Below are 11,459 nucleotides of genomic sequence, written 5' to 3'. Positions count from 1 at the left end.
GTCAAAATTGCTAAAAACATGCTTACGAAGTATATTACCTCAATTTCACTTGTACTTTATTCTTAAATTTCATGCTTTACAGTAAAAGACTTACTTATTCAGAAATTAGTATATCGAAGTGGCTATTTCACATGACGAGTTATAGAAGATGACGATGTAATAAGATGCCCTCGAAAAGATGTCCATGTAAATAATATGTCCTAGAAAATGCGTCGGCCTTACTGTATATTTAAATTGATTATAATACTGTGTCTACCAAATGATACAGAAGGATCTTTGGATCGTTGGATCTTCAAGCATACACAAAATATAATCAAGAATTACGTATGAAAAAAAACTGTTTGTTTTTACTTTCATCAAAACAGATTCACTGTGAGAAACCGATGTTTTTTTTTTTTTTTTTTTTTTTTTTTTTTTTTTTTTTTTNTTTTTTTTTTTTTTTTTTTTTTTTTTTTTTTTGAAGTTGAAAACATTGAGTTCATTTTTGATATCTCGCACATTAAAACTAAAAATCTACGAAGCATTTTTGGAAACAGTAATAATCTATCGAAGTGAAACCAGGAATACTACACAATACAAGGAAAAATTACTTTCAACAGGGGGAAGAAAGATTCTACAAAAAATTCTCGAATTCGCGAACGATGGTGATGTTAAGAGAATTCGATCAAATTTAGAAATAGAGTGGTTATTTAGAGATATTATAAAAATCGCAAAAAAAAATATCCAGTGGATGGGAACTTTATAAATACGAAAGAGGGCAAAAATATAAAAAAGATCTTTTTAGAAAGAGTATCAAGAAGTGTTGCAAGACTAACGGAACAATAACTGAACCAGCCTGAACCAACCGGCCAAGAACGGAACAATAACTGGTTGAAGTTGAAAGAGATATTGAGCTCATGTTTAAACGAAATGTTTAAATAAAAGATCAAAAAGTTTACAGTTGTATTGTGAGACCAAGATCCTTCATAGGGTTTAGTGCGTAAGTTTTTAAGTCTTTCATAATTCTACAAAACACGAGAAGGAAAAAACCCAGTTTACATCACTGCCTGCGTACACAACACCGTTTCATTTCTTATAACATAGCTGATGATAAAAACTAGCTAATATCATGTTCTTTATATGATAAGAAAGTAACACTTGTAACTTAAAAGTGCCACCAATTACGATAAAAAGACGATAAGCGATAAAAAAAACAAAGAATAATTAATATCAATCGTGGTCAATAGCACTAGAAAGTTAGAAGACAGTTACAGTTAATTTATACTCGAAATCGCATTTTTAAATTGTTCTCGGAATGAATGATGAACATTAACCCTAACTATGGAACACTCTCAGAAATTTTGGCGCGTGTTGTACCATAATATCATTTAAATTTTCTGTAACTTTAACATGATGCTAATTTGAACCTATCCAGCATCTTAAACTTGATTTCACAATATTATGGGTCAACTTGAACGGAGAAATTTTTTAATTTAGCACTTTATTAAGATTGAGAAATATTTTCACTGTATTATGATTCAAGGTTAGAACAAATTTTTTCAGAATATTTTTGTATTCAACCAGATATCAGTTAAACTTTTAATGCTAAAAAGACCTCAGTCCTATTCTTCTAGCGTTAAAAGATAGGTAACAATAGATCATATTCTGAAGATGAAACTATTGAGAGACATTGAATATTTCCGAATTCAAGGACATGAAAAACTTCAATTCTTTAATATAAAGCTGGAGAAAATGTATCTAAAATTTCACTATGACTGATCTATATGATTTAAAATTATATAAGCTTTGATTCATTTAAATGTTCTTAATACTAGAAAGACTGAAACTTAGTATATACCTATATTGCCCAAAAGCAGTCAAAATGACAGCATTGTGAAAGAATAACTAATGTGTAAAGAAATTTGCTTAATTAATTTTTAATATTTTTTTTATATTATTTACAGTTATATAATAAGTTATTAGTAAATATTAACAATAAAAAAATTTACTTCACTAGGAAAGAAAATATTAATTTATGCATTATTATTTGTAAGTTTACTACAAATAAAAAAGCAGTTAAAATGGCTTCCATTAGGCAACCTATTGTTAAAGAAATAGAACTATTTTTTAAAAAAAAAAATAATAAATAACTTTATACATTGTATTGCAGTTCAAGGTTAAAACAAAGTTTTTTAGAAAATGTTTTTATTCAGCGAGATATCAATTTAATGCCAAAGTTATAGAACCTTATTCTTATTCTCCTAACAATAAAAGGAACGCGACTATAGATTATATTCCAAAATTGAAACTATTGTGCTTTGTTGTAAATTTCCGAATTCCAGGACATGAATCACTTCCATTCTTTAATATTATAAAAAGAGATAAAATTTATCTAAAATTTACTATAACTAATCTACAGAATTTAAAATTAAATATACTTTGATTCATTTAAATATACTCAAAGAAACTCAATTTTTATTTTTTTAAATTTTATACCTTATACACCTTGACGAAACTCAACTATACGTTTACCTCGGTGGCAAAATTTACAGAGCCGATCTATTGCACAAACTTCGTGGACTGAAATTTGCCTGCAACCAGAGCGGAATCAGATACTGACTATTATTGTAAAAATTAGACCAATTATAAATTATTGTAGCTAAATTAGCACACATAAGGTAGATTAAAATGATAAACCAAACAATTTGTTAAAACTGACCTTAATTAAAATTTTCTGTATAATTTTAATTAGTGAAATTATTGAAGTTTGAAAAACTGACTATCGCTATGCAGTGCATAATCAAGTTTTAGGAATTTAAAAATTTATTTTTAATTTTTTGTCAGCTTTTAAATTTTTAAATCCAGTGAATAAAAAAAAAACATTATTTTAAATTTTTGAAAGTTAAACTTTTTTTTCTTTTTTTTTTCTTCTTTTTCTTTTTTTTTTCTTCTTTTTCTTTTTTTTTCTTCTTTTTCTTTTTTTTTCTTCTTTTTCTTTTTTTTTTTCTTTAATATCTGTAAATTGGCACACAAATTTTGTTATGGACCTGAAACAAGCAGTAACTGAGTAAATTAAGAAAGTAAAAATAATTTTCTCCTCTCTGTATTATTTTCTCTGGCTCTTTTTTAAAAAATCTGATATAAGAAATAATCTTTTGGTGGCGCTGTGATCATTTTTATTTTTTAAATCTGAAATTTAAAAAAAATTATTATCTGCCGATGCTCTGATGATCTGCAGCTTCCCCTGGCGTGCTGGAGGATTTCTGCTACCGGGTCCTAAGTTTAATATTTTAAACCTCATTCGTAGCAGAAATATTTCTGAGAGATGATAATTTTGTTTATCTCTCAGAATTATTTTACATCCTAAACTTACTGGATTCGATAAAATAAAATAAAATAACTACCTTTCATCGATTTAAAATTCAAATGGAACGCAATAATTGTGTCATAGGTCTTACATTGCCTCCCGGGTGGTCATTGTTAAAGTCGTCAATGGCAAAACTCCGCATTTCCTCAGTGCATCTGGCAAATCAAATATGACAGACCAACAAAATGTCCCATCAGTGTTAACACACCCCATCTATTATGCATCAAATGATACCTGTCCGCCCCAACCATTTACCTAAGCTAATAATGGAGGTTTCCGATTAAGTACAAAGGCTTTTCAAGTCCCTCTTTAAAGGCAGCATTTATATAAGAATCCTCTTCGTCTTGCTTATTGCTGGAGACAACCTGTGTGATGGGGATTTCTTGAGAAAATTTAGAATGTCAACAAGGTGCCATTTTGTTCGAAAACTTATAATGTTGTCAATTAAATTTTTGTGAACATCTCTCATTATTTTAAGTTGGTGTAGTAAGGTAATATATTTTAATGTAAAAAATGAGCACAATAATTATTTACATTTCGGAAATATTTTTGTACTATACTAAAACCTCGTTATAACAATATTTTAGGAACAAAATAAATATTCTGTTTACTTGCTAAATTTATGACATACATGTTTTGCAAACACATTAGTTTTTTTTTTTTTTTCCTTTTTTTTCGTCCTTCCAATAGTTTTGTTTTCGTCTTTATTTTTTTTTTAAATTTTAATATTATAAATGTATTACTTAAAAATGTATTTATATATGATATATAATAATTGAATTTGTAGAGTGATAATAGTCGTTAAATACTATAAAATATTAAAATAAATTCAAAAAATAAGCACGTAAATTATTATTTTACCTGAAACCCGTTTTTATTGAAAAAAATCCAGTATTTTCATTTGTTTACTTTTCTTAATTTATTCATTTATTTTTTTATTGTCATTCAACCAGCAATGTGTGCATTGAGACCAAAACCCGAAAAGATCTTCGTTTTTGTGAACGGAGGACTTGGGGAAGAATGTCGGTAGAGATTTTATTGAGTAAGAATAACAAAGGATGTTAAAAAGATAATTATTTTTGAAAATCAAAATCAATGATATCATAATAAAAAAGAAAATGGCATTGATATGTGCAGAGGATGATGATTAATGATAGCATGATGAAATAGTTTTACAAGGGCTTATTGCTTTACAGAATATATTGCAATATTGTGGGGAGGATAAGACTAATTTGTAAGCAAGTTAATCCGGACCACAGAATATTATTGTAGTAAAGAAAGTAATTGTTGTATCGGATATATCGTTACAGTAAGTCTTCATTGTTACATATTGTGGAGGAAAAAAAACTATAATTTGATAATTTTTAAGACACTCTTAACGCTAATAGTAATTAACACTAGAAGAACTGAAATACCTATATTGCCCAAAAGCAGTCAAAATGACTGCATTGTGAAAGAATAACTAACGTATAAAGAAATTTGTTTAAAATTAATTTTTAATATTTTTGATATTATTTTCAGTTATATAACAAGTTGCTTAGTAAAATATTAGCAATAAAAAATTATATGTTGCACAAAAAGTCGCAAAATTCTGAGAAATTGTGTCATCATTGATTTTCTAATAGAAATTAAAAAGCAGTCAAAATGGGCAATCTAGCAAAGGCCAAAGGAGAAACAAACCCGTTGACGTAAGGCCTTTTATTTTCTCCAAAAGAGCAGGAATTTTCATAATTCTTCCTCTTAATTTTCTACATAATGGCAGAAGCATAAAATATTTTAAAAATAAACGATTTCACATAAGCTACGATCATTGGCTAACGGTGTGTAGTCTCAATGGGAGATTAAGCAACTTATGAGAAACGGCACTTTGTTTCTATTCTAGCTGATATTAAGTTGTACTGACAGCAGCCAACAGAGACGGGGACTAACTATTCACGGACCACCATTCCATTAAAACAAAAGTTACTTTTTCTAATATTTATTTTTTCATACATTTAAAATTCTTTTATTTTTCTGATTCATTAATCATTAGGCTGAAATATTTATTCATAATACTATCTTGTTTGTTTACAAAAATCTTACAACAATGTCACTTCAGAGTAATTATTATTGTTAATGATTACATTGCTCATTTGGTAAAACAATGACGTAACTGAGAGTTTCTATTATTATCAGTTACGTCATTGTTTCAACGAATGAGCGACATGATGATTAATGATGATTTTGTTACTACAATATTAACAATATGGTAAAATTTTATTGTTGTTATATGAAATTCCTATGAAACAAAATTATAAAAAAATTTTATAAATTAGTTTATTAGTAATTAAGTAATTAGTAATTCTAAAAATTTATAAATCTACTCCCAGTGAAAGAAACCCTGTTAAGAGTACGTCAAGAACCATAAAGGTGTTTTTTTTTACAAGTGAATTAAAGTTCTATTTTCTTCGAATAAAACGTAATCAGAGTTGATAATAATGAATTGCTTTTAGATTTTCTTTAATTTCAAGGCAAAAAAAAGTAAATAAATAAGCAAATAAAGGAGAGAGAAAAAGGAAAATCCAAATGATAAAATGCTAATAAACGATTAAAATAAAATGTTACTCTTTCCTGTTGTAGTTTAGGTCTTCTCTTCTGGTGGAAACAAAATACTAATAAGACAAACAAAAATCCTACAAGAAAAAAACATTAAAAAAATTTACGGTTGACTTGACGAACCTAAAGGGAAGTAGGGGCGTGACGTCAATACTGTGACGTCAGAAGGCGGAGTTGCCAAACATTATTATTAAGTTAATGAATGATGATGTCTTTCACGGAGGAATAAGTGAAATGGTATGGTAAAAACGGGGATAAGTAGTTGTAAATATTTTCAGAGTACTTAAAAATTTTATGATTCTTAATGAAAGTAAGCAACAATTAAAACAAAAATGCATGTAATAAAAAGGGCAATATGTAAAAGGTTTCACTGACAAGAAAAAAACACACGACATGTTGAAACTTTATCAATTAGGTTTGGAAGAATCAGGTTATAGGAATCGAGAAAAAGAAATGATTGCCTAACCAATCGCTTAATGTAACGTTCTTTAAATGATTGAATGATTACAAGATTCAAAAGTTGAAGTTTGCTTGAAAAAATTCCACTCGTAAATTCCCCTCTCACTGACAAAAGAAAAGGACAATAAGATAAAATAGAAAGAATAAGAAAAAGGCAACAAAAAGTCAAGGAACAAGTCTCTTTCTTTTTAGAAAAGAAGAAGAAAAAAACAACAACAAAAAATCAGAAAATATTTGCTCGAGTTTTGTAGAAAAAAAATTTATTTGATCTGTTAAAAACGCGTTTAAGCGGGATTTTCTTGAAAAGATTCCATTGCATAATAAACAATGAATAATGTGAATTTATAGCCTTAAAATTATTTTCAGTCGTATTACAAAACTGTATAACTGTATACTGTACGATTTGCAATAAAGTATTTTGCCAAATGTCAAGGGGGAAAAGGACTTTCATAAATTTGATTATTCTTTTCAATTGATTTGCGTTGTAAATTTCTATTTATTGAAATTTATAATGCAAAAACAGTCACTGCAACTTTTTTAACACCTTGTGTATTTCAATTGTGGATTTTATCAGAGTTTATTCAAATAAAATTTAATTTAAGAATTTGCATATTTTATGAGAATTATTTGTTTTATCGTAAGCTTAATCAGTGAATTGTTAACCTCCGAGAAGTATGATGATTGTTATTATATGTGAGACTTTTTCATTTGGTTAATAAAACATTAGATTGCTTTGATTTTTAAAGAATTATCTTAATGGTTGTTTAAGATGACCATTGTCAGATCTGTTAAATTTTACAAGAATTTAGCAGTTATAATTCTTAAGCAGTAGGAAGCTGGACGTCGACTAAAATATAGCAAATTACTAGTTAAAAAAAACCAAATGACAGAAAAACGCTGTAGCGAAAATTGCTAATAACGTTTGATGGTTTAGATTTCATATCGTTTTTTTCTCTTTTCATCTTTTATTACGTGATTTTTCAATTTCGATATTTTTTATACGATGCAATTTGGACATGTGAATTTTGAGTTAGAGTCATCACTTCAGAACACTCCGCATCAGCGATGTTTACATCGATAATCATCATCGCTTTCCTATCATATTTTCGGCAGTGATGTATCATTTTGCTGCTGATCTACACATGCTTTTTAAATCTAAGGAATTCATAATTTGATAATATTGCAACATCCGATGTTAGATTTTAAGAAATCTATTTTTGGTGATCACGATTCATGCCTATTCCAGTGATTGTCCACGTCGTTTTCTGATCATATACTCAGTTATTTTAACTATTTTTCGTTTTTACCACATTTTTACATGCTCATCCGAATTTTGATACTCTTAATATAATGTTATTACGACACGCGAATTTCAAGTTTCGAGTAATAATTTTTTGACAATCGCGACGATTCCGTCGTAAATCTACATCGATCATTTTTTGGAAGTTATTTAGCAATTTTTCTGTAATTTCAACATGGTGTTTTATATTTCGTATTTAAATACGATATTACTACAACCGATTTGTGTAATCACTTTTTGATGTGTTTTATTCGCGACTATTCGCCATCGCAACGAACTATAGGGGGCGTTGTTGTATGAGACGCATACCTGCGATTTCTATATGAACCGTCATTCAGTTACTCTGGAGACGTCGTTAATGTAGCGTGTAGCATTGCAACGTTCCTTCTTTAATGTGGCTTATTAAATTTAAAAAAGAAAAATGCTNTAAAAAGTCTAATCACGTATTTCAGAAGACAGATTCATTGTTACTTGTCTTGCGAATCATTTCTTTTTATAATAAACTAGCTGAATTCTAGTTCCTCGTTCGGGGTGGGTAAGTAATTAATATATCAATATTGATCAGCACTACCGAAATCCTGCACAAAATAGAGAAATATACCAACACAGTAAAGCTAAAATAATTCAATTTTCTAAATTTATTTTTATATCTTGTCCTTGTCGGTGGCTTTACGTTATTAGATTAAACAAAACACGCTTTTAGTAGTTCATTCGACAAGATACTGTTGCTCCCGGCCAACTCGTAAGTAAAATTTACCACAATCACGTGATTTTAACCTGTACTTATCCTTTAGAAGGAAAAACCTCTATCACAGTATCCGTATTGAAAAATTATCAAGAAATTATAAACTAAAAAATGTAAAATAAGGAATTCTTGGGATAAAAAAACGATTTTAAAAATTCTTCATGTTGAAATAAAAAACTTTCATATTGTTTCTTTTTTTATTCTTATAGTTCCTAATCAGACGTAAAAACCATTCTGTAGAGAACTATCATCAAATAGGAAAAAAATTATTTACAAGCAAATTTTTCATTATAAAAATAATAACACTCACCTGCTTTATAAATCCGGAGAATTCCAAATGAAATGTTCTTCGTTTGAAAATTTTATTTTCAAATAATATAATACATAGATTATCCCTTCATTACTTATAGATAACATACCATACAGCGAAATTTTATAATTGTAAGATCTCGATATTAATTTTAATATGTACTTTAAAAACAGAATAGCTGAATTCTAGTTGAAATTATTCTTTCAAAACTAAAAAAACTTTACAAGAAAACGATTAAAATGTATTAATAATCAGCACAAATGATACTATTTCAAGTAATTCGGATGATTCTTCATTGTTGTTTTCCTAATTATATAGATACAGAAATGTATACTGTTCTATAAAGAAGAAGAATATTCTACAACTATTGCAGTTCTGCATGTTCTGAAATCACACTTATTGGAATATCACGGTAGAATAAAGAAAGCAATGTTGACTTCACTTTAATTTGTAATGAATTGAAGACAGAAAAAATTTATTTTACCGTAATACACACATCTGTAACAGTATGCGATCCCGAATTTGGAAGTTATCAATTGCAAGTTTGTCCGATCACCGAAGTAAATGGCTACGGTCAGTGTGCAGGTGGGTGACCACTTGGATCAGCCTGCGTAGGGACCGAGGGTGTGCGGTATTGGTCCTCTTTAAACTGTTCTACCGTAAAGTGTTCGACTTCGGGTGTAGGTCGTCGAGCTACCGAAGCGGGGGTGCCATCCCCTCTGCAGAGGATCAAAATTGTGATGGCCTGTCTTCGGATCATCCTCATGGATGTTTCCCAGACCGTCGCCAATATCCCCTTGTGAAGCTCTGGTGCGACGTAACTGAATAACAATAACAACAGCAAGTTTGTTGATAATAGAAGTTAAAAATTATTGAGGAATTTTTCTTCAAATGTTTGGCTTGTTCTGTATCTGAAAGATTTACCAATGTTCTGGAGAGTTTTTTCAAGTTCTTCGGCCTTTTCCTTAGGGAAATTTTGCTTCTTATTTGCTGCTTAGAAAAATGGCGTCTGACTCTGCCAATGATTCTAATGGAACTAAATGAACACTTAATAAGTGAATGCCTGAAATTTTCAAGCTCCCGCCAAAGGGCGTACTCAAGCGTTGCGATCGCGAATCGTGTATTTGAATATTTAAACTTTTAAACTAATATAAATATTTAATATTTACAAATCAGTGAGCGTTTTATTGCAACACACTGAATTTTCGACATCACAAAGCATATTGCGATACCGCAAAAAATGCTTGTATGAACCCTGATTATGGTAGTGGTATTTTTAGCTCAAGCAAACTTTGCTACTGATTTTAAAGCATAAAAACATTCCCTGATAGAGAGTGTGGAAAAATCGACACGAAAAAAGATCTTAAGAAAATTGCTGACGATCGTTTCTGAACCATTAGATATTTTAATTATGTTGGGCTAGAGGAGTTTCATATTTATGCTATATTATTTAGCTAGATCAGAATTTAATTTACGCTTAATGGGTCGGACAAAAAATGTAAATCCTTACACTTACAGTTTTAGTGAAATAGTGATGATTTTTTTTTTTTACTTACCTTACTGTCCTTTTATTGGGGGGGGGGGATAAATTGTTGTGGTGTTTCCCTTGGTGAATGTTTGATATACATTGTTATTTTATTTTACAATTGGCATTCATCTGCTTATTCATATCGGTTCAAATCCGTAATTTAGAGATTTAAAGTCCAACCCAGGTGATGAGTTATTCCAGAACCTAACATTGAAACGAATTCGCGTTTGTGAGGAATATTTACTATGTAATTAAGCCGTATTTGAATTACATGGAGATCGTACGTATTAAATTACAATAAAATCTCCCACGGTTAACCATATGGTGAAGGAATTCTAACCAATGATCCGTTCATCAATGATAATATTTTACATAAACCTAAAGGTGATTGAAAGTCAGGATCAGTAAACAGGCTGATAAGCCATTATTAGAATTCCAACCCCGGTTGCCTCATTCATATATATTTTTAGTAAATTTTCTGAGTTTTCAAAAATACTTTTATAGCAAATTATTTAGGTATAATCTGGGAGCCCTTTCTGAATCTGGACCTTGAACTCAGAGACAAAGATCTAGATACGATGAATCTCAGTTTAGGCTACATATTTAAGAAACTGATAACAAAATATTTGTTATTTTAGCCTTTGAAGAATTTTACCTACAGAAGAGAAAAAAACTACTATTACTACCATCTCCCATTTCCTCAATATTCACTGTGCAAATAATTCTTACATAAAGACTGCTATTAGATTAAAGCTGTTTAATTAATCTCTCAGCGAAAAACCCGGCAATTATTTTTTTTTTCCTTGACTAAGTCACTGACAGATTATCACCGTTAAGATCTAAAACAAGTCTCATATTTGGGCATTTTTAAGAAATTTCTTTCACGTCTCTCGCTTAATTAATACTTGAAATGTTTTTTTTTTTTTCGTAAGACGCCCTACCGGAATCTCTGTAAACACTTTGACCACGTTGCTCATTCGAAAATGGTAATTAGGCCGTTTTAATGATAGGGTCGTGTTCACATCATATATCTTAGTTCAAGCTACATGTGCTACTATATTTTGTTTTATTATTTGTTTAAGCTACTTTACACCACTATCATCATAAAATCGATAAAGGAAGAATTTTCTTGATCACATTCATGTTGTTATTGATAGTTACTTCATTCGCAACTTC

This window comes from Parasteatoda tepidariorum, chromosome 7 (genome assembly GCF_043381705.1).
Source record: "Parasteatoda tepidariorum isolate YZ-2023 chromosome 7, CAS_Ptep_4.0, whole genome shotgun sequence".
NCBI lineage: Eukaryota > Metazoa > Arthropoda > Arachnida > Araneae > Theridiidae > Parasteatoda > Parasteatoda tepidariorum.
Note: the sequence above shows the minus strand (reverse complement) of the source record.